The sequence below is a fragment of the Meleagris gallopavo genome, chromosome 10 (assembly GCF_905368555.1).
Source record: "Meleagris gallopavo chromosome 10, MGAL_WU_HG_1.1, whole genome shotgun sequence".
NCBI classification, from domain to species: domain Eukaryota; kingdom Metazoa; phylum Chordata; class Aves; order Galliformes; family Phasianidae; genus Meleagris; species Meleagris gallopavo.
In genome coordinates, this window is record NC_139413.1 from 14,307,689 (window position 1) to 14,330,633 (window position 22,945).

The 22,945-nt window shown below is 40.9% G+C and overlaps 1 long non-coding RNA gene across 13 annotated transcripts in view; it reads right to left on the reverse strand.

Annotated features, from left to right (window-relative positions):
* The window catches only part of LOC146543710 (uncharacterized), an 82,878-nt gene that overhangs the window by 17,969 nt on the left and 41,964 nt on the right, over window positions 1–22,945 (reverse strand). For 8 of the 13 annotated variants that reach the window (XR_014885259.1, XR_014885260.1, XR_014885256.1 and 5 more), the window contains 9 exons: window positions 17,086–17,196; window positions 16,479–16,591; window positions 14,818–14,972; window positions 14,146–14,708; window positions 12,596–13,751; window positions 11,819–11,953; window positions 11,058–11,451; window positions 6,746–6,917; window positions 2,134–2,339 (listed from right to left, as the gene is read on the reverse strand). This is a non-coding gene — a long non-coding RNA (uncharacterized LOC146543710). The remainder of the gene's footprint in view (window positions 1–2,133; window positions 2,340–6,745; window positions 6,918–11,057; window positions 11,452–11,818; window positions 11,954–12,595; window positions 13,752–14,145; window positions 14,709–14,817; window positions 14,973–16,478; window positions 16,592–17,085; window positions 17,197–22,945) is intronic. The other 5 variants (XR_014885255.1, XR_014885254.1, XR_014885251.1 and 2 more) reach the window with 5 other exon arrangements.

Sequence of the window (22,945 nt, forward strand, 5' to 3'; positions counted from 1 at the left end):
AGAAAACAAAAATCATGTTCTTTTTTTTTTGTTAATATTCTTTCCTTTAATAAACTCTCTGAACAGCTGCATTTAGTATGTAAATGGAATGCTAGAGTAAGAGCATATGTGATGCTGGTGGAGACCAGAAAGAGACTCATGATTTGTACAGGAACAAGTGAATGGTGAAGCCCCTCTATGGCTGGATGAGAGGAAACTTCTGAAGAGAGGTCTTGCCATTCATTCTACCTCATTACAGATAGCTGAATGATAGCAAGGCTGCAGCTCAGTGCAAGCAGCTCATTAGTAAGAGAAGACTCTGACATTAGTTCAGATGTTGATCGACGTGACTGGTAGCATGAAATCTGGATTGTGTTGTCAGAACGAGCTTTGTCATCTGCATGCAGCCTGATGGCTTATCTTGGAGAATTGGTTTGTGAAGAGTGTGTTAAACTGTTTGCCAGGGGATTTAATGCTCGCTCAGCCACTGTGTGATGCCATGGACCAGCATGGCTCTCTCTACCTACCAGCTTACAAAAGGCCAGGTGAAAAGATCAGGAAAAGGCAAGACAAATTTCCAAAGCTGCCTGCTAGAGCCTGGGGCCTGCTCAAAGCTGTGAGCTGTGTGACGTGAGTGCAGCTGCTTGAAAGTTAGGTCATGGCAGTGCTCATGGAGGTGCTGACAATATGCCTGTGTGCCCATGTTGCATGTGTCAGTGCAGTTCTCTGGCAGGACTAATGTATTGCTGTTATTATCCAGTCCTTTGCCCTAATGCCACGTGACTGAAGGGAAAAAATCTTGCGTATCTCAGTTCTCCATTGGAGCATAAAGGCAATTTCAAATTGTTCTGCATTAAAAGCTTATCAAGCACGATGTGGCCTTCCGGGGCTTTGTCCCTGGCATGTTCTGGATGCCCTTCCTGCACACAGCTCCAAGTGCACTGTCGCTAGCAGCAGCCCCCATGGATGCTCAGGAGGAGCCAGTGAACTGTTCTCATGCTATGTTTTCCTTCACTGGATCTTTTTCCCAGCTCACCCATTCTAAACAGTTGCTGGTTTCCTGTGACCTTTTGGACCTACACTTCAGTTTCTTGTACACTACAATTGAGCTTCCCTCTCCTTGCCTTGTTATGAGCTAGCACATGATGGATGAGCCCTCAGCATGCCTCGAGGTGCAGCAGGAGCAGCAGAGGAAGTAAAGACAGCAGATCTACTTCAGCAAATTAGCAGCAACAGCAGGCTCTGTTGTGGCAGTTCTGTTGAATGCCATCATTTTAACTGTTCACTATGGAATAGTTCCTAAATGGCATTTATATTTAAGTCAGTTTATTATATTATTCCAGCCATGCAAAGCTGTACTACAAATTTACCAGCTCAGGCACAAAATCTATTCACCCGCCCTTTTCCAAGTTGATGATAATGGACCCCCTCCTCTTTCTCTCTTTTTTCACTCAAATGATTATATTTTCTTGCCCATCAAAACAAATCACTCATCTTGGGTGAATAAAATTTTGCAAGGCTGCAGTCTACAGGATGTCACTGATTTCCTTTTTCTCCACATCTTTTTTCCTTTGCTCTCCACAGATGATTTTACTCTCCTTGTTTAATTTTTATATGCAAACCATTCCACTAAATTCTGACACTGTCACTTTGGTACAGCTGTGATAACACAGCACCATTATTCTTCTACAGAGAATAACCTTTTGGTGTATATTTTTTATTATTTCTTAAATCAAATTAAAAAAAAAAACTAAATGGAAAAGGCACAGCTAAAGCCAAGCTTTTCTTTTTATGCCCCAAATTTCAAAGCTCTTCCCCAGGTTTTTGCCCTTGATGGGCATTTTAACCAAACAAAGCAGTTCAGAGTGCAGTCAGCAGGTCCTAGGATCTTTCAGAAGGCACAGAGTTGTCCTGCACGGAGAGTGCTGACGTCAGAAATGTTCAGGGGACCTATGCGAGAGCACTGCTGGGAGCGTGGCACCCCCAGAACTGTGAGGACAGAAACCAGAGAATGGACTGCTGCCCTCTAACTGAGGGTGCCCGGAGGACAAGCCTGGCTGCAGACCCTTGGGAGGCGTACCATGTTGCAGGACCCATGTATGGCTGGGCACCCATCCTGGCCCCCAGGGGAAGAACGCCGCACCCAGCACTTACCTGTAACCCCTTCCTTAGCTCCTTCGGGAATGCCGGGGGTGCCTCTCCAGCCTTTTTGCAGCAGGAGCAGCCAGACAGACATGGTCTCAGGTTCCAATCTTGGTTTATTTTTAGCTCTCCACCTGCTTTCTTTTCTCTTTTTAAACCAACACGATGCTTCCATGGAAGCTCTCTGCATCCCACTGCCACCTGTGTTGTCAGAGGAGCTAAAAATCAAAAATGAAATAATCAGTTATTGTAAGCTGAAGCTTAAAAGGGTATTAATTCAATGGGATAAACTGTGGTTAAGAAACTTTCATCAAGCAGGCTGGGTTAGGTGGTTAAAAGCAAGAAAAAAATCCTAAAAAAACATACAGTAGGTAGCAGTTTATGTGTCAAGAAAACTGAGCGAAATTTTGACACTCTGATGTCTAGCAGATAGCACTTAAATCATTTTTCTCCAAACTTCAGTCATAAAACTTCAAAGAGTTTTAGCCATAATACAAATTTTTAGACTAAGAAGCGGTGTTTGAAGTTATTTTATAGGATTTTGCTGTAAGGGCTCCAATTGATTTGTAGTAAGATAAAAGAAGAAAACTTTATTTTCGAAGCTTTGTCGGAAAAAGCTTAGCTTCCATTGGCCGTTTTGCCAATATGCCTTGAGGGGATGATGATGTCGACACGGATATTATATGCCTATACGAACTGAACTGAGTTTACACCTCCCGCTGTTTGTGTTATGGTTAAAATCTGTCACAAAACTGGCAGTGATTTATTAAATGTTTAATGAAGTAAGACAAAAACTTCAAGAACTACAAACAGAAAAGTAGAACATCACATTAAAGTATAATAATATAGGTTACATTTCTGATTTTTTTTCATATTTCTTTTGCTAAAAATGTGAAAAACACAATTAGAAATCAAGGCAGTATCAAAAGATTACGGGGTGTCATAGATCATTCTACCAAAGGTTGTGCTGCTTCGGCTCACTTTTTTCTTATTAAACAGAGGAATGAGAAAAAAAAAAAAAAGAATATGAAATAACGGTATGCTCACAACAAGAAGAAAGGAGCATTATAGAGCACTGTCTCAGCGACAGAGAATGTTGAGTTTTCAGAAAGTGGTATCAAATATGACTCAGTGTTATTTTGCTATTACCGAATGGCCCAGTTAGAAGCAATTTCTGCTCAGAGTAGCGTGTTTAAGTAATGCTTTCATTTTTTTTTAAATGTGAATTAATTTTTTTGCTAATTAATTTAATTAAAATTATTATCTTAAAAATTAATTCCTGAATGCAAATCCGTAATCTATTTTATTCTCCAATAGTTTTCAGAAATTATTATTACACTTGGTACTGCTTTATGTTTTCTACATTATAATAAAAGGCAATATTTAAGCCTTCTGTCTTTCAGTGCCTGTGACTACTAAAGCTGCACAAGTGTACTTCTGTGGGTTTTTGGCAGAGGTTATGTACATTTCTGTGCATAACAGAGACAGTTTATATTTTATGTTCAATTATCTCACTTTGTAAAGTGTGAGTTGTGTTATTTGACTTGCTGATTATTTATGTACGTGCTGAACTAAAAATTCATTAAACATGGCAGCAGGAAGGTTTTAGATTACAAATCCATGTTTACTCTGTTATTTAATTCAAAGAATATCAGCTGTCAATACATCTATACCAACATGCAACTTCAGCATGCAGTTTGTGGTAAAATTTGGCAGGGCTGTACAGCCCAGTTTTTTCCATGGACTACCTCCTCCAGGCTGTCCTTTCTTCCTCAGAGACATTTTTCAGACCCACAGAAAGCAACACTGCATTTGAGCCTGGGTGCTTTCCAGATCCGTTTGTCCTGAACTGCTCACCTTTCAGTTACAAACCCTCAGTGTGCAACATAGCCCTCCTACCTGCCAACTCTAAGAGAAAGAACTACACAGCTCTGACAATTTACGTTTCTTTTTTAGTAGCGCTGTAGCATCAAATTATTAAATAATAGAGCTTTTTCAATCAGTAATTAGGTACAACAGCCAATTACATTGGCAGACATCCCCTACAGCAAATAACTAAACTTGACGGTCTTTTTGGTTTTTTTGCCTTCCTACACTCTACAGCTTTGCACAGTTCTGTGTGTTGGCTCAGTTTTTGTGCTCTCTCTTTTTTTTAGGGGGAAACAATTAACCCAGGAAATTTCTCTTAAAAAAGAAAACAAGAAAATAAAACCCCCATGCCATTGACTAACTCTTTTAATTCCTAGGCTGTGGCTGTGTTGGCGGCTGTCTCCAGTGAAGGACTCAGTGGCAGGTTGCCTTCCAGTGCTCGGCAGCCTGAGGGCTGGCACTGGGCAGAGCTGGCTCTAAGCTGCATACAAGGTAGATCTAGAAATCACAAAAAAAGCTATAGATGATCATTTTTGCATGTCCTACCAGACCATGTCACTGGCTATGGCTAGTGCAGGAACATTCAAGGGTGCCATAAAGCAGCATGCCAAAAGAAGGCAAATGACCTTGGAGATGCACTTAATCCCCAGCCTTATATAAAATAATTTGCTGGAGTTCAAAACAGGTTTATTCTTTCAGCTAGTTTTTAATCAAGTATGTTTCAAATTCTCTTTAATATATAAATGATCATATAATAACTCATCTTTTTTTTTCTTAAAGGCCAAGACATAAATACTAGCTGTGTATTTTTACTGTCACATTTGATTTTGTTTCAGCCAGCTACATATTGTCAGAGGTTTTTCATCACAAAAACCAGAGCTGTGGCAGCTGGCTCCAGGTGATGCTATGCTCATATTCTATACCCCTTGTGCCTGTGTGTGCCTGTGTACAATAAAGTTGCCTGTCTCCCCATTTTAAGTGATGGGAAAGCACTCTTCATGATAGCTGTCTCTGTCTCTCCAGGTCTTTCCTTCAGAGCAACAGGAATTTTAGACTTTTTTCCTCTATTTCAAATGGATTTTTAAAAAATTCAGATAAATGCTTCCTCTCCTTCCTCTGTCCTCAGCGTTTAGTAAATCACATATTGGTTGATGTGAATCACATTGCTATGTGAAGAGATTTCTGGACCCTAACACAGGGTGCTGGCTTCAGCCATGTGTATTGGACAGTTCCATTTTGTAACCTGGGACAACACCTGCAGACTACCAAAGAAAATAAAAAACCTGATTTGCCTTCAGTTTCCCAAAAAGAAACACAGCGAGCCTCATGTCTCTCTGGTCAGAGGAAAATGTGGGCAACAGCAGTTCCCTAGGCTGAGTCAACACAACCAGACTTGGGAATGCTGCTTCAGGGCAGTCATGAGAGTGTAAGCCATGCCCAGCTTAGCCCATGGGATGCCTGGTGGTGGTAGCGCTGCAGGCACACCTGGGCCAGGGTGGGAACTGCTATTTGCTGCTCTGCTTGGGGGCTCCTCCCACCTCCCTTTTTAAAATCTACACTTCATATATTTGTTTTTAAGAAATGTAACATTTCCTCAAAACCGAATACTCCAAAAGAGTTTATTGCAGTGGATTTCAGAAATCTATACAATCATCCTTCTCCCCTTGATTTTTGTCTAGTTACAGACATGAGTATCGTGATGTGTCCATTAGCAGGTTAATGAGATAGTAATGAGTAAGATGCCATAGGTTACAACAGGCTTAGATTTGTTTCAGCATGGAATGAAGCAAAGTGTTAAAACATAATCATCTCCCCATGCCAGAATACCTGAGTGTACCATGTTAATTATTGCTAAAAGAGCCATCCTGCATTTTCAGCTGAACAACCAGGCAGTCCTCAGGCAGCATGCTGCTGGGCAGTGCCAGGGTGCTGCCAATGCCCATCCCTCTTCTACATGCCACCAAAAGCAAAGTACTGGCATTCAGAAAGATTTGGACTGGCACAAGAAAATAAGATTTAAAAACAATTCGGCATTCACCACGAAAACATTGGTCCTACCTCAAATGCAGCTACCGTTTATGTGTGCAGTATATTTTGGCACTGTATAAATATGACTATACCCTTCTTTCTGCCCTTGCTGGAAAAGCAAAGCCCACTGACACTTCCTCCAGCTAAAGAAGAACTGGAAAAGGCTCAAACCTATGCCCAATCCACTCCTCCCTGCTGGATCCCTGCGATTGTCTTATATCACTAAGTGGTACCCAGACTCAGCATTGCTGCACTCAGACCAATGCAAGACCACAGCACTTCCCCCTCCAGAGCTACCAAGGCACATCCATTCACCCCAAAAAGGGTGATGGTGACTCTAGCAGAGCCATTAAAAACAGCAGTGTGAAGGGTTTTTTTGTTTTTTTTTTTTTTGTTTTTTTTTTTTTTTTTGCACTAATAGATACTGAAAACAACTTTGAAAACCTCAAATGCTTTCACAAGGTACAGCTGTCTGATTCCAGCCAGCTGTAGTTACAGCCCTGGTAACAATGTAGGAGCCACAGGCAGAAAGAATTGACCAGTGATTTCAGCTGATATACACGACATCAATGAAGGCATTATGCAGATTTTCTCAGGGAAGCACAAATTCACAGTTTGAGGGGTTCTGCTTAATTCTGTGCTTACCCTTGATTCAGGAGCTCAGAAATACCAGTTAAAAATGTGGTGATTTGTAATAAACATATTTTACAGTGCCTGAAAATCTTACCTGTGAAGATGCATTTTTCAATGAGGAGTGTTTTGTTCATCTGGTAGGCTTTTATCTTACTAAATCGTCTCAATATATTAATTAAATATAAACCTCAAAGCTGATCTCGCAGTATTCATTGACCGATAGCAGCTGATGTTCAAGAATCCTCTTTTCAATGCATTGCTGTTTCCTACAATACAAAGCCAAAAGGGATTTTGTAATTCATCTTCTTAACATTATCTCTAATAAAATTGTTACACTCATTTACATATAGATTAGCTCCTTACACACACTTGGATTTTAATTTATATATAATTTTTTTTGATGAATCTGAAATAAGTCACTTAACAGAAACATAAAAACAAAATTAAGTATCTTTTGGCCATCACCAGCACTGAGCCAGGCCAGGTCCCAGCACTGTGAGCTGGAGGCAGGTGTCTGCAGGCAGCCCATGAGCCTGGGGCCCACAGACAAGGGGACACCAGCACTACACATGGCAGTGCAATGCCGCATATCTCAGTCGGTGAATGCAGGTCTGTGCCCCATAAGTGCCACCACTGGGCAGGCACTGTGTGCAGGACATGGCTGCTGTCTCAGCTGCATGCAGGCAGCAGGTAGCCCTGTGCTCAGGAGGGGTGGACACCCGGCCAGGCAGTGGCAGGACTCTGAGGGGCCTCTCAATTTCTACTGAAGGCTGAGGGAATCTCCACACCAGTTTAGATGGAGTACCTGGTTGTGAGATGAATGCTCCCAGATGCCATGAGCATATGAACGAGTTACATGGCGAGAGCTTGCAGGGAGTCAGCTGCTCTCAGTAACTACTTGCATCCGTGCTTTCGCCCCCAGTAAATGCAAAGTATGTTGCTCCACAGAAAAAGGTAGCCTTGCATTTACCACAGTAAGAACTTGCGCACATGCAATTACTGCTGATGCACTATAAAATTATCCCCTGGCTGTCTCACGGTATCTTATTCAGGTACCCATACCTTTAATCTCGGTGTCTCCTGGCTCCCAGGTTTGCTAATACACTGCCTCTTTCGACAGCTGCAGTTCACTGAGGCTGCACACAGGTATTAGATCCACCTGCGTGAACAGCCTGAGGCTGCGGTCTTACAGAGTACAGAAAAACCTGATCCCTGCCTGTGCAATCCTCCACTCTAAATTCCTGCTGGCAGTCACCTGGTCTCTTAACTTCCAGTTACAGGGCTGAGCTAAAGCCCGCAGAGGCGATGGGAGTCCTTCCATTGATTTCCTGGAGCTCTGGATCACCGCTTCCTCTCAGCCACATATGTAGACAAATATCTGAACTCCTTTACCCAAGCAGTTCACATATCAGAGTCCTGTTGTGCTTGTGTATACCCAAAATTATTTTTCTTTTTAAAGAAGAAATCTGGAGAGATTATTTATTCTATGTCATTACCATTATTAAAAAACAAACAAACAAACAACCCCCTTCTCTGCGATTGGAAAGGACTGAGAAGAAATCTGTTTACCAGTTTCCTACTGGTAACATCACCTCTACAGCAATAACTAAATCACCTTCCGTTCCTCTTGGTGAAGCCATTAAGCCTAGAAACATGCTGTTTTTGGCAATACAGAAATCAAAGTGATAGCACAGCAGAGGAGATCTGTGTTAAAGAACAAAAATCCACAGGCTGCTTCAAATATCAACAAGGAACCCTGAAATTTTCTATCAATTTCTTTTCATGGCCTTGTGACATTTTCAACTAAAAACTATATTGCTTAACATCAAGGCACTTTGAGAGAGCTTCAGTTGGAAAAGGTAATTTCTGAGTGAGACTCAGCAGAAAAAGGTAATTTTTCAGAGAGGTTCACTGGAAAAAGGTAATTTCAGAACCAATTGCTGCATTCTTTTGCTGTTATTTTGTCTCTTTTCTAAGTAGCCCTAATGTCATTCATGGGCACACTATGTCAATACATCAGTACTGGCTAAGTCGTTTGTGCAAAGTAAGTTTACAGAAACTGTAGCTTTAGGCTATGTTATTCCAGGACTGTGAAGATCAAACAATGCAATTTCACTTGGAAGTTTCATCAATTTTGCATCAATGTTGATGCCAGAACAGGAGCCCTGCTCACAGAATCATAATTTCATCCTGCTAAAACTTTTGTTTTTGATAGAGAATCTAATTTCATATAATGATAGGCTATGAAGTAATATCCATAATATCAGTCTACCAGAGCTGTATTGCTTCACTGGAAATTGAGAAGGTAGAGAGGAATTTTTAATAGCTGTTCTAAACCACATCAATTTGTACTATTTTGGGATATGAAGGGCAGAAAAAAACTCATAGTTTTAGAATGCAGGTGTTATTATATGTTATTTGTACAAGTGGAAGAACAACATCAACAAGCCCAGAGCTTTCATCTGATTATTTCCTGAAAGCTTTGGAAAGGGAATAATGTATTTCAGCTTTAATGGCTTGAAATAAAAATCTCTGAAAATTATTAAGGCCCTCATATGTGTATTCTTTGATTATAGCTATATGGAGAAATGCAATAACTCTTGCCATGTGAGACATGAAAGTCTAAAAGTGCGCAAGAAGAAGCACCACAAAGCCTCACATTTTCAAGTAAAACAGCAAGAATGATTGCCAAATAGTTAATTCCAGCCTTTCTGTTATGCCTGCCTATGTGCTGAACATCAGATTTTCATTCATTTCTTATTTACTGAGTAAATAAAAAGCCTATCTGAAGAGCGTATTCTCTGTTCAGCGCATGCGCTGGGCACAGCACAGTGATCCTGCACACAACCCCACCCTTTGCACCTCGGCAGCCTCAGCTGGGAGGCAGGTTTTCAGAAATGGGACTGCTCACGTGTCTCATAACTCATTTAGAAATTACTGGTTATCTGCATCCTGCTATTTAGGTTTGTAAATACATCATAGCTGTTTCCTGGAAGCACACAAATACAGGCTTTGTTACACCAGGAGCTGTCAAGATATAGTATTGTAGTGCTTCAAAACCATTTTTGGAAGTTCAGCCTAGCTAAAGGCCATATTCATGAAAAAGTTATGCAGCATTTATAGATTTTTTTTTTTTTTCCCCAGCTACTTGGAAACATATGGATGAACTTTTCAAAGTAAAGAATGTGCTTTTCCAACCCATTACACTTGTGTTTTCCCAGGAGCAGGAGGCGCTACCTTCCTGCCATGCTCCCAGGAACAGACAGGGCAAAAAGGGGGCAGGAGGTGCCTCAAAACCTATTCCCTCCATCAAAACACACAAGCTGTTGTACAATAACTAATACAATGCCTTCTGAGTCAACCAGACCATAATGTAACTGGCATAGTCCTACTGTACATTCTGGTTTGGGTTCTTACAGCACCTGAGGATGGTACAACTCTCTCCTTTTCTTTTCCATTAGAAACAATGAATTTCAAATGTGCTTCACACCATCACACTGCCAAGCACACAACCAAAGCTCAAAATTAATTCCTGAAAGAAACAAGAGCCTGAAGCTCCAGCTGGTGCCTAGACAAAGGTGCACTTTTTCTGTAGGCATGGATATATGGAGACAGTATTCAGTCTGCACCTTAACTATTTGGGGTGGTGCTTTCTGCCATAGGCCTTCTTCACCTTTGTGGCAAACAGCTGTAATGCCAGGGTTAACATGCAGACCCCTTCTTCTACCCCTACTGCCACTGTCCTCAGATCAGGGCTTCAACAGAAGATTTAGGACTGCCCACTTCTTTGAGGAACATCTGTATGTCAGCATAGGCAGCTATCTTTCCACATCTGCTGGCTGATTCAGATTATATACCTTTCTAATTTGTTTTTAGTTTGATGGATGAGAATGCATACCACATCAGAAGGAAAACCCAACCAAACCAAATAATCTTTTCCAGATCAAATTTAAAAATGCATATGTGGAGATTCAAGAGGGAGGGTAAGTTCTCCTCAAAAAGACGTGCTGTAAAATGTGGGCTACAGAGCAGAACATTTGGCCTTAACAAGTGGGAACTTTTGGTGAATTTCACTGTTAACACTGAAGAGAATGTCAGGCGCATAGCTTATCCAAAGTACACATTCAACAAATTCCATTAATGTGGCTTTCTTAACAGAGCCTAACACAGAGCAGGAAAAAGAGCCACCAAAGTGAATCTTCCCCTCTGCTCCTGCTGCTTTCCACTCCTCTCCCCCTTGGAAAGGGCATTTTCAGCTGAGAAGCCCTGAAGGCTGGGGCAGCTCTACACCAGCAGCTGGGCCCTGAGCCCTGCAACCATCCTGTCCTCTCCCAGACTGAATGAACAGCGGGGATGGGCCAGCAAGCTGTGAAGGAAAGATGAACACCCCAGCCATAAACACCAACCTCAGTAACAGTTTCCAGAGGTGAAAGCATCTCCATTTCTTGCAATCTTCTACAGTTCAGGAGGATGAGTCCCCACTGCTGCAAGCAGGGCTGGCTTCAGTGAAAGAGCTGCACAACTTCCTGCTGCTCGCACCAGGTCTGGGCCATGTCAATGGCCATGGATGGTGGCTGCAGCTTGCACTGCATGCACTGAGAGGATGATCGATGAAGGAGGGAGGGCAAAAATCTGCAGCACAGACTTAAAACATTTTATTCTAGTTTTCTGCTTTCTTTTTATCTCCTCCTTCTCATGTGGCTGTCTGGCCTCCCTTTATTCTGTAGTCATGGTGCTGAATGCTGATGACAATGTGGCATTCATGTTAGGGGTAGTACATTCAGGCTGCAAATATCTGACCTTTTGGAGGGAAAACAGGGTGGTAGTGTAGCTTTACGGCCAAAAAATAATGATGCTTTACCTCTTGATGCTTATTTGGATATGGAATATCAATATACATATAGCCCTGATGTGTGTTTTTGAGCAGCATAAAGCAGGTGTGCCCAGGAGAGCAGTAATACATGTAATCAATTTATGTCTTAATGCTACCTTAGTTCTATGAGTTTTTACTCAAAGCTTAATACAAGTTCTAAGCTGCTGGTAATCTGACAATACTTAATTTCAGATGTGATGTGATACATATAATCTAAAAATGGGGTGATCCTGGGACCAAAACTTTAGGTATTAGTGAAAAGTAAATATTAAAAGTGTATGTTGGAAGTTCTACCTGACCAGGGCAGCCTTCCATTCTTGGGTCACAGCGGGAGCTTCAGGCCTACTCCTCAGTAATGAACCACACAACAGGTCTGCAGCCATTGCAGCACAAAGTCAGGCTCCAGAAAAGGCACCTATGCACATGTTACTAATCAACAGAAACAAACAAATAAAAGCACAAAAGGTTTTCAAGAGTAACACTACCAGGCCAAAGCAAAGGTCTGTCTAGCTCAGTATTTTGTCTCAAGCAGTCATCAACAGAAAACACCCAGAGGAAACTGATAGTGTCCTAGAAGGCAAATTGTCTAGAAGTGGAGTGCATTCAGATGTGGACACATCCAAACATGCCACTCGCTTTTGAAATCTTTAATGTAAAAAGGGCATAATTTGGGCTAGATTGAGAGGAAAACAACCATTTCATGTAACTTAAAACTTCATATTATAAATATTATATGCAAGTACCTTTGCTATAAATAATATTTTTATACATGTGTGTATATAAGCATGTATATGTATGTACACACACACATATGTACGTATGCATATATTATATCTATGGGGGTGGGGTGAGAGAGAGTGAGAAAGAGAGAGTAATGCAAACAGCCCACCTGCCCAGGGGTGAGAGATGCTCCCATTAGCTATCTGGAATATGCTGATGGCCTCAGCCTAGTTCTTGACAGACATGTCTGCCACGTCACGTCAGTGGCAAGCTTTGTCACAAATTGAGGGCACATTTGCTCTCAGACAGCAAAAAATGCCAAAGACCGAATGGTTATGGAAATGTTCTTACCCAGCGATTAATTTGGAGGTTATGGTATGTCCCAAGTCCATTGCAGATGAAGACTATCAAACCAGCATCTGTCAAACCAAACACTAATTGCGCTGGGACAAATGGAAAAATATAATTTGCGATTTTTGTCATGTGGCAAAGTACGGTATGACAACGTGGCTAAGAAATGCTCTTCTTTGGCTCGTGCTTCCCATGGAAGCACATTCTATTAACATTTATGCTTATAATTATCCTGCAATTTTATTTAGGTTCAGTTGAACAGAAGCAAAACATGGCACTTTTCTCACAGATACGAGCAGCTGATGGGCAAAGGTTAATTTGTCAGTACACGGACACATTAGCTTGTCACATCTGTTATTAATTGCAAACAGATATATTAGTCTAATTAAACATTGCAAAAGACTGACCTAAATTGTTCAATGGTCTGTAGCTACATATATTCTGCTATTAACACACTTCATGTTTCATGTTTAGCTTTTGCATACTGATGAGAAGTAGCATTCTTAATTGTAAAGCTAGTTATGTGTCTTGCAGTCACCACTTACTGCTGGTAGAGTTAATGTACTCCAAATGTAAAAATAAAACACATGTGACACAGCCATGTGAATTTTCTGTCAAATAGCAGCCATTCCTCCTCTGTCGTCTTCATCGCTCGTGTTCTTAAATGATTATTTTCCTTGGCAGCTGTCTAAGTGGCTTGTCGCAGTCTAATTTCAAAACTCATTATTAGGACAAACAGTTGCAGCGCATCAATAGCCCATCAGGATTAATTAAACTGGGAATCAGCAGCTGACTGTTAATCAGATCATTTGCAGTTGATCAGCGTAGAGACAATCATCAAGATATTACTGTAGTCATTTTTTATTATCTGTCCACAGCTCATAACACACTGAGTAATGACTTGATACAAAATATTTGCCTTACAAATAGCAGCTTCTTAGCAAGTGTTGGGCAGTGCAATCACTGCTTCAAATAATACAAGCTCCAAACTCTACAGTTCTGACCTGATTCGCTTTGTCCCATTGGCTTGAGATGCTCCACTGCACACAAATAAGACTCCTTCTGGGGGAGGGCATATTTTGTTTTAAATTTCAAGACATCCAGTGCATTATATCCTTTACTTTTGGTCTCACTCTGTGGAAGCATAAGCGGTTTCCTGAAATACATGCCAAGAAATATTTTATTCTAACACTTCTATTTCTATTATTCTTCCCTAGAAGAAAATATACTTAAAATGCTGCACATGCTGTTTGTAACCAATGTCATTTGTTACAATGATATGCAAGATTTAAGAAATTTGAAAATCACTTGTACAAAAAACCCCAAAACAAATAGAGAGGAGGATGGTTCAGTTAATTTCTATAACAGAATCTTTCTTCGTAAAGCAAATTGGTAAACACACCTGATAAGGAGATATTTTGACTAAGTAATTCCTAGGTATGTACCTTATTTATAACTTAAAAAAGCAATATATATATATATTTTAAGTTAATTTTAAAAATAATTAAGTTAAATTTTAAAATTAATTAATCTGATTATTTGAAAATTACCTGTAGCTTGTAGAGTGGCTTTTCCTCAATACAGCTAGTGCTTCTGGGAACAGTTCTTATTTATTCTTCGGAGCAAAACTAAACATGAGTGGGAGCTTAGCAAAGGGCAGGTGCATAAGGAAGTTTCTTTCTGGTAGACATGTCAAAGGAGAAGGTTTCTGTGCCACTTTCTTCCATTGTGTATACAGACGAGGATAGGGAACCACAGCAGCTAGCGAAACATCTGAAGGAGTAAGAGAGGAGGAGAGGAAGAAAGAAAATAATTCGAAGCAAGGCCATATCACAGACGGTTATAAAGCATAAGAATGGAAACTTTCAATTTCATCATTTTGTAAACAGTCAGTATAGATGGTAGAGAGTGCAAGAAATATATTTGCTCTTCTTTGTACTTGTAGGAAGCAAAGAAACTATTATACATACAGTTATTAACAATAAAGAATAACAAAGTGATAGATGATGTGATTTGTGGAAGTCTGTAGAAAAAGGAGTCTGGCCCAGGTGAATTCTGTAAGGAACATCAGTATCCAGAAATGGGAGGAGCAAATGCCACTTTTGATACATGCCTACAAGAGCAAACACAAAGGTAAGAGAGGCAAATATCTGCCTGCACTGTCCTTACAAATGTTTTTTAAAGAAGAAGCATGTTTATCTGCAAGCCACCGGGACTCTTACCTCTATGACCCACACAGACTTGATGAGATTTGCACATGGTGGTCTGCGGCTGGTTTGAGCTGAGGCCCCTGTAGATTCTCATAGACCAAAACTTGGGAGGCTCCACATAGTGATTTGGAGTTCACATTTATTAATTAGCCATGTTCTGAGGTCAGCTGCACCAAAGAAGACAAAATTGCATAAAGAAAACCTCTGCCTTTGTAATAGCTGAGATGAGAAATTGGCTTAACACTACAGAAAGATGGGGCACGTGATGGCCAAGGTAGCCTGAGGTATTAAGAGGTTTCCCCAGAAAATGCTGTGGTTCAAGCGTGGTGTAGAGGCTCTTCCATCCTTGCCTGGTGATTGGAGTTGCTGCACTTCAGTCAGCACTTACCCTCTTCAGAGCAAAGCAAGGGGAGAACTCTGCCCAGGACCCAAATGTCTACTCAGGGCACTACACTGTTTTGAATACATGCCTGGTGGCTTCATTTTCTCAGATTACAATATTGGTTAAGTAAAATGACATGCTTTATGTTATTTAGCCAAGAGAAAATACCCCTTGGAGTGAGGAATATAAGGAACGTGTCATTCGTCAGCGTGTTAAGACAGAAATATGAAGCTGGTATTAGAAGAGGAAAACTCCCAGCTCTGCTGTTTCCTGCCACCCTCACAGCTTGCTGCCCAAGGCACAAGCAGTGTTTCCACACCCGAGGCCTGCCCTGAGCCCACACACATGCAAGCAGCATACTACATGTGCCCTGGGCACTATGGGGTAGGTGACAACGGGGTCAGCTCTTTGCATTATGGTTTTGAATGAGGCTTATTGCTGACTTGTCCTGCCTTTCTGGAACTGAAGGTGCTCGTTGTTAGAAGGCATATTGAGAAATGCATATCTTCCTTTAAAGTATAAGGCATGCCTCTGCTCCTTGATGGTAATCGCTGGAGGAGCTGAGGAGGCCGTGGTGACTAATGCAATCTCCATATGTTCTGGATTCACCCAGTAGCACAACAATTTTTGTAGGCAATCTTTGATAAGCTTCTGACACTGATGAGATTGAAATTAAATTTTACATGCTCTAATGGCATTGTCTGGAGATCACATAGTGGAATTACAAAAAGGACCCAGCACAAGGAAACAAACAGTCTGCCTTCACGCAGCCTGCCAGAGCACGCTGACTAGTGACATGCTTTTAAGGTGGAAATGACTGACTCCTACCCCTATGCCAGTCATGTAGTCCAAATGTGTTCCAGACACTGACATATGAGAGAAATATACAACAAACAAGAGAGATGGCCATATGGTTTACCTTTAATGATTGGCCATGTAAGTAATGTCCATCTGGAGAGAGAAAGCCATCAAGCCTGTGCATGATGGTTTATGTTATTTTAGAAGCAGGCATGTATTTTGAATTATTTCTGGATCTGCGGGTATGCTTCAGGAATCTGGAACTGCCATACTTCTGCTGTGAAGCACAAAGACCTGTGTAGTGCAGGTATTGGCATCACACTGGTGTTGCCACTAATGGGAACACATGGCTGCGCAAGCAGCCAGCTGAAAAGCCCTCACTGATGAGGGTATGGCAGCCCTCCTCTTGTACAGGCACAGTTTGTCTTGCCCATGTGATACGTAGAAAACACTACTGAGCCCTAAAAATGTAAGGAAAAGTAGACCAACTTACTTGAATTTCTGCACGATGGTAGGATCTGGATAGAAGAGTCCTCCAAGATGTCTTTCTGTTCCTTCAGTGTTTGTATTTAAGACATGCATTTGCCTTTATTGTATGTCTTCATCCTGGAAAACAGACAGGGACAACCATGCCCCAGAACAGACCAAAGATACAGCGTTTCCTTCCTAAATATTAATGAGATGGGGACAGAAACTACTGCTTATCTGCAAAGCAGGGAAGTGTCACAAGTTGCAAGGAGGGAGGTCATGCTGCAAGCTTGCCCTCTTCCAAGGGTAAAGACAGCCAGTAGAGAGGACAGCAGAAACATGACTGGTCTTATGGCTAAAAGGAAGAAAAAGCACACCAAACATTCAATCATGATAGAAGCTGGACAGGTGCTGAATCTGCTCACCTCACAGGGCTGCGGCTCCTGAACCGGCCAGGACATGGCTTGCAAGGAGCAAGGAATGCCTCTGCCTCCAGTGGGTGCTCAGCATAGTCATGCTCTCAGCACTTGGCAAAGGGAGCGCAGGGAGGCGATGCCATGCCAGATAAACGTTCTGCCTCTCCCGCATGCGGGTAATTGAAGCTAAAGTCTAAAACCTGGTCTATTACTGACCTTTATAAAAGTCTCCATCCTTCTCTTCTGCTGCAGCAGGCTGGTGCTCCCTCACTGCGGAAGGCACATTTTTGTGACAGCTTTACGGTGTAGTTATGATCAGGCAAATAACTGGAAATTAAAAAAAGAGAAGCACCCATTTACCTGCAAGTGTCCAACTCCTAGGTACCTCAAATTATTTGTTAAGTTAAATGAAAGTATTTAAGGAGAGGTGAAGGAGGACCTGAATGCTAATGGCCACCACAAGTCAATACAAAGGTGTTTTGAATCATGCAATGTCGATACCAAGCTGTGGTGCCACTGATTCTGAATATTTATAGCTGTCAATGAACAGTGTGTACAGCTGAAAGAGCAGAGCATGATTTGCAGTTTACAGGGTGAGCAAGAGTGGCTGGCACCTAGAAAGAACAAAGGTGAGACTTGTAAACTGGACAAATGTGATAGGGATGGCAGAGATGGGCAGCAGTTACGGAAGCAGCTGAGGTCATTCCTACAGAGTGGATTCCCTAATTAGAATTATGCTTTAATCCCGAATAGCCCTGCCAAAATGCAACTATGGATTGCAGACACTGGATTGGATTGTCCTAGCTGAGTTCTGGACTAGGTCACGTTTTAAAAGAGGGAGAGAAATATTTCTGCCATCACACACGAGGGAGTTACATTTGCTAACAGACTAAATCAAGCTCCTGAGTGTGAGTCCAACCCCACGCAAGATACAGTCCCTCTTTTATGCCCTCTCAAATGAAACGTGCTAATAACAGACATTAACAACTGAGGCCTTTTAAGATGAAAAGGACTCTGTATTTGTTCTCTTCATGCTTGTTAAATGTTTTATGGTGACGCTTATTTACTGTCAAGAAAATATTTCCAGTGGAGGCAACGTACATAATGATAAAAATAAGCAAGCACTAAAACTATTTTTTTACTGACCAGAGCACCTTCCAGCACTTCCCCCTGGATTCTTTCACACAAAGAACATATTGTCACTGGGGCCATTATAGGGCTGTGCTGCTTTGCTAGGCTCCGCAGGACTCAAGGGAAACGGCTATAGATTGCAGCAAAAAAGTCCATCAGACAGATCGCATCTGACCCCACTGTTTCTAGGAAAGAATGCACCAGAACACTCCAGCTGAATAGACAGATTTTCCAAATGTTTTAAATCAGTTTTGAGACAAAAAGGGAAGATGCTAAGGAATGGATTTGGCCTATAAACATTAAGCGATGTGATGCCCATTTCTCTAGGAAGCAGGCATTAGGGGCTTTCTTGTTGATGGTGGACCTTAAGGAAAAAACCCACAACAATTAAGCGGCAATTGAAGAAAAGCAGGCAAGAAAAGATGGCTATGTATTAGTACAATAGCTCAGAGGCTTTTCATTTTAGGATACAAAGAGGGAGTAGAGAATGCTGTTTTCTTTTTAAAAACCTTTTAAAAATGGTAACTGCATCCTGCTCTTGTAGATGTATTACTTATGACATCCCAGTTTTCATCCGTTCATGATTTTACATTAGAGTTAAATCTCTGCAGCTTGAATCTCACGGCTGAGTTAGCCAGAGCCCATAAAATATTGAAACCTTTAGAGCAGCAGCCAGCCAGGTTGAGAGAAGTTCATGTCCAAAGCTGAGCTTTAGATTCTGAGACATCCCAATTGGAGTGTAGTACAGAAAAAAGCACTGATAAAATTTTCATAAAAATGAGCTAAGGATATTGCTAGCATGCTTCCCAGCATCTATATGAAAACTTAATCTGAGCTAATGGAAAGGATATGAAAGCCTTTCTCAATTCAAACACAGTCAGTGCATAATTCATAAATTATTGTCAGAGAAGTGATTCTGCTCTGAGATTTATTCTCTTTTGGATAGAAGCAACTGGAGGAAAAACTGGGTCTTTTTGACCTTTAATGCCAGCAAATTTTACAGTAGAGCTGTCAATATAACCAAGTAAACTGGTCATTTCTCCAAACAGCAACAAAGTGCCAGTATGCACTCACTGCAGGCTAATATTAACACAGCCCTTTAGGTTACTTGCAAACCATTCAAAGCAACTGAACCTAAAACATTTAAGTGAAGATAGTTACAGAGAAGAGAATGAAATTTCCATGTTTTCCATGACAGACACAAAAAGGTTCATTATGTTAAGAAGAAAAATCACGCAAAAATATGCTTCACTTCCTAACTCTAGTCTTCAGCTATGATTACCTTTAAAAGCCTATTTTCCAATTAAAAACCTATGCGACATTCCAATAGGAAATGCATACTGACAGATTTTTTGTTCCTTATATATGCCTCGCTTCTAAACAACATAGTATAAAGTATGAAAACATTTATCCACGGGTAGGGATTAAATATTTCAGCTCTGAGTGAGGTTGCTGCACAGTCAATGCACACAATCTGTAGTGAGTTAAAACCAAATCTGACAGAAATAGTTGGAAATCGGAGGAAATTGTAAATGCAATTAAGTACTAAGAGGGGTAAGGCAGTGGCTGGCTGCTGCATAGCAAGATTTCCCTTCGCTTTTGGAATTACTATTATCTTTTCTCCAATGGAAAAGGCACTTAAAAGAAAATCAAGAATCAGAGACATTTACACATTGTGAATCACAGTGTGTTTTGAAGCTGCAAAAATGTATTTCTGATTGGAGGCAAAGGCGGCTCTAAAAATCACCTGCATAATCCCTCCCAAAGAAAAGCAAAAGCAACAATCCAATAAATCAACCTGAAAGAGATATGAGGTGCATTTCACAAGGCAAAAAGTACATATGAGTAGGAAAATGGTAATATACGTGGGAACAGAGCCTGACACAACGAGATGATCTATTCCCTTTTAATTCTGTCCAGAAGTGATTACACAGTGTGTGTGCGTGGGGAATTAATTAATTGCAACTGGGTGCTTTCAAGACAAAGGTGCCAATGGAGATTGCCAGGAAATAAAGGTTGGATTTAAATTTGTTGTTTTTTTTTTTTTTTTTTTTTTTCCTAGAGATAATGGCATCAGAAAGCACAGAGGCAGAGATAGCTGGGAAAGCAGATGGAAGTACAAAGCTAAAAAGGGAGGAAAAGAGAGAGAGCTGCGAGTGATTTAAGACAGGTTCTTAGGACATTTACCCTGAATTCTCACTATGGTTACTGCCATTCCCCATGCACAGTATCAGATGGTATGTGATCATACCCCTTTTGCTTTTTCCTCCTATGTAGGTCTCCAGATATACTTATTAATCGATAGGGCTCTAATGCTAGAGAGTGAACAAAACTAAAACCTACTGTAATGGAGAGGCGTTCAGATTAAGTGTCTGCTCTCATGCCCTTTGCTCAAGCAAAGCTCAAATTAGGAGATATTCCCTACAAGAGCACACATCCCGCACCATGATAGACTGATCCTTATATATACTGCAGAAAGAATGGGATCAAGAATGCAGAACCTTACCCAAAGTTAACCGTGCCCTTTGCAACTGAGTTTTACCTGTTGAGGGGGAAAACTGCTGTGCCCAATGCCAAAGGATTTTGGTGCACTGAGATGCCCTGCATTCAGCCCAGTGAGTACTGAGTTCCTGTCCTCTGGTGACTTCCCTCTATCTGTTACACAGCTGCATTCCATGCCAGCAATAAATTCGTATTTTTAAAACTCCTGTTTTTTTTCTCCCCCACAAAATTTTAATGAAATTCAAATAGAGGGGCGATGATGATATAAGAACCTTGCAGGCATTTTCCAGGCCACAAAATTAGGTTTGGAACACGAATAATTTAGAGCTAGTGATCTGTACATGCTTTACCTTACACTTGAAAGTGCAATCACAATGCAATTCACAATGCCAGAGAATACAGATCTTTCTCCTTCTCATATCTGACTGGTGATATTTATGGCTGCTGGGTAAAACAGTGGCACTGCAATGCTTTCTATGGTCATGATGACACCAGAGAGGAAAGCCAGAGTAACATTTCTTGAACGAGGTCTGAAGTGACTGCCCTAGTATATATGCATTAGATCATTAGAACATTATAATGGGCAATACTTGCCACTATCAATATTCATTGTTTCACTCTCTATAAGGTTTATGTTTTCCTGTAGCAGAATTTCTGTAGAAAGAATCAGCTAATCAAATTGATTACCAATAGACTGCAGACAAATAAGTGGTAAGAGGTCAATTTTACTTTTTTTTTTTTTCTTTTCTTTTCTTGTGAGAACAGACATCCAGAAGAGCCCAAGGTAATTAAGCTGTAACTATAATGCTGTAATTCCTCCAACATTTCAGTATAAAGCTCTGATATCAAGTAGGCAGCACAGACACTGACGGTCACCCTGTCACATTCTGAGATGTGGCTGTCCCGGCACAATTCACCACAGGGTTCCCTATACCCCAAAGGGCTGCAGGAGCAAGGCTGTGAGCTCAGCATGGCCACAGCGCGCAGTCCAGTGCTGCTGCGTGAAGGGAGGCCAGGGAGGGACGGAGCAGCAATGCCCACATACCCTAAACAAGGGAAGTAGTGCACTCGCTATCAGACCACCTCTCATCAAAAGGACTACATCTGCACAAAATCACAGCCCACTAAAACATGTAGTTAGTGTGTTTCTGCATACACGAAAATATATTGTTATTAAGACATGAGACTAACATAATTTTGCTAGAATGTCATTTATCCAAACATTACTTGACTAAATAAATATACATTTCATACTTTCGTAAGTTTAATAAATAAACACAATTGCTTAAAAATATTTTCTCATTTTCTTCCAGAGGGTTTGACTGCATTCAGCCTCCACCTGTATTATAAGCTGAGAACTACAAAGCAGAACTACGGTCAGAGATCTTTGGAAGAACTATTATTGTTCCCTAATAGTTAATAGAAACAGACATATTTAAATAACACATATTGTGTAGCACAGAGATTTTTTAAGCTTCTTGTTCTTGCCTATTGTTGTTTAGCCTTCATGCAGCCATAGCCCTGAGAACAATACCAGTTTGATTTTATAAGAATTGATCTTCATCTCTTTCTTTGACTATTGTGGAAATAAGGAAGGAAAACATGCCTATTATTGCTGGAGAAGTTAACATACCTAAATGGCACTTTTATAAAGGAGAAGGTTGTAATAAGTCATGTGATTTAGAGTAAAGGCAGCATAGTGTGCAATGGGAGCAATTTTCTGCCCCTCAAACAGCACTTCAGGTGATGTTGTTCATCTTTCTGTGACTCGCTGTGTCAAAGCATGCCCAGAGCAGAGGTGTTCAGGGACCCGACAAGCTGTAAGTGTCCAGCTGAAAAACCTGGGAGATATCCCAGGGCTCAAAGAGTTCACTTTTTCAGTTGCTCTGATTTACTACAGAATGCACCTTTAGGGAATTTATGTCTTCCATTCCTTTAGTTTCCCATTTCCTTTCTTGTCATCTTTAAAAATCCATTAAAGATCACAGAGACAGTTTCTACGAGCTTCCATTTCCAAGGGGCTGTGGAGCTCTGTGAAATGTGCAGTTTGGAGGTGAGCTGCTTTACTCACTGCACCTTGATGCTGTTAGGATGACATTTTAATTATAGGTGGTGGTTACAGACCGAGAAAATACGCTGAATTCAACACAGAAACAAACGATTTTCACTCACATGGGCTTAATGATGACTAGCTAACTGCTCCTGTACTGCTTGAAGAGGAGAATATAAAAATGCAAAGGCAGAGTGTGGGGTTTGGTTTCTCCAGGTGTTTGCTCTACAGATTTAAAACTATAGCAGTCCTACATGTGCCAAAATCAATCATCAGGATTCTAATGTGTTGATAAAATAGAGTTGCCATAATCATTGTTATACAATTACCTGCAGTATTCAAGCTCGTACTTACATTTTCTGTACAAAATCTTTTGTTGATCAGATATGATCC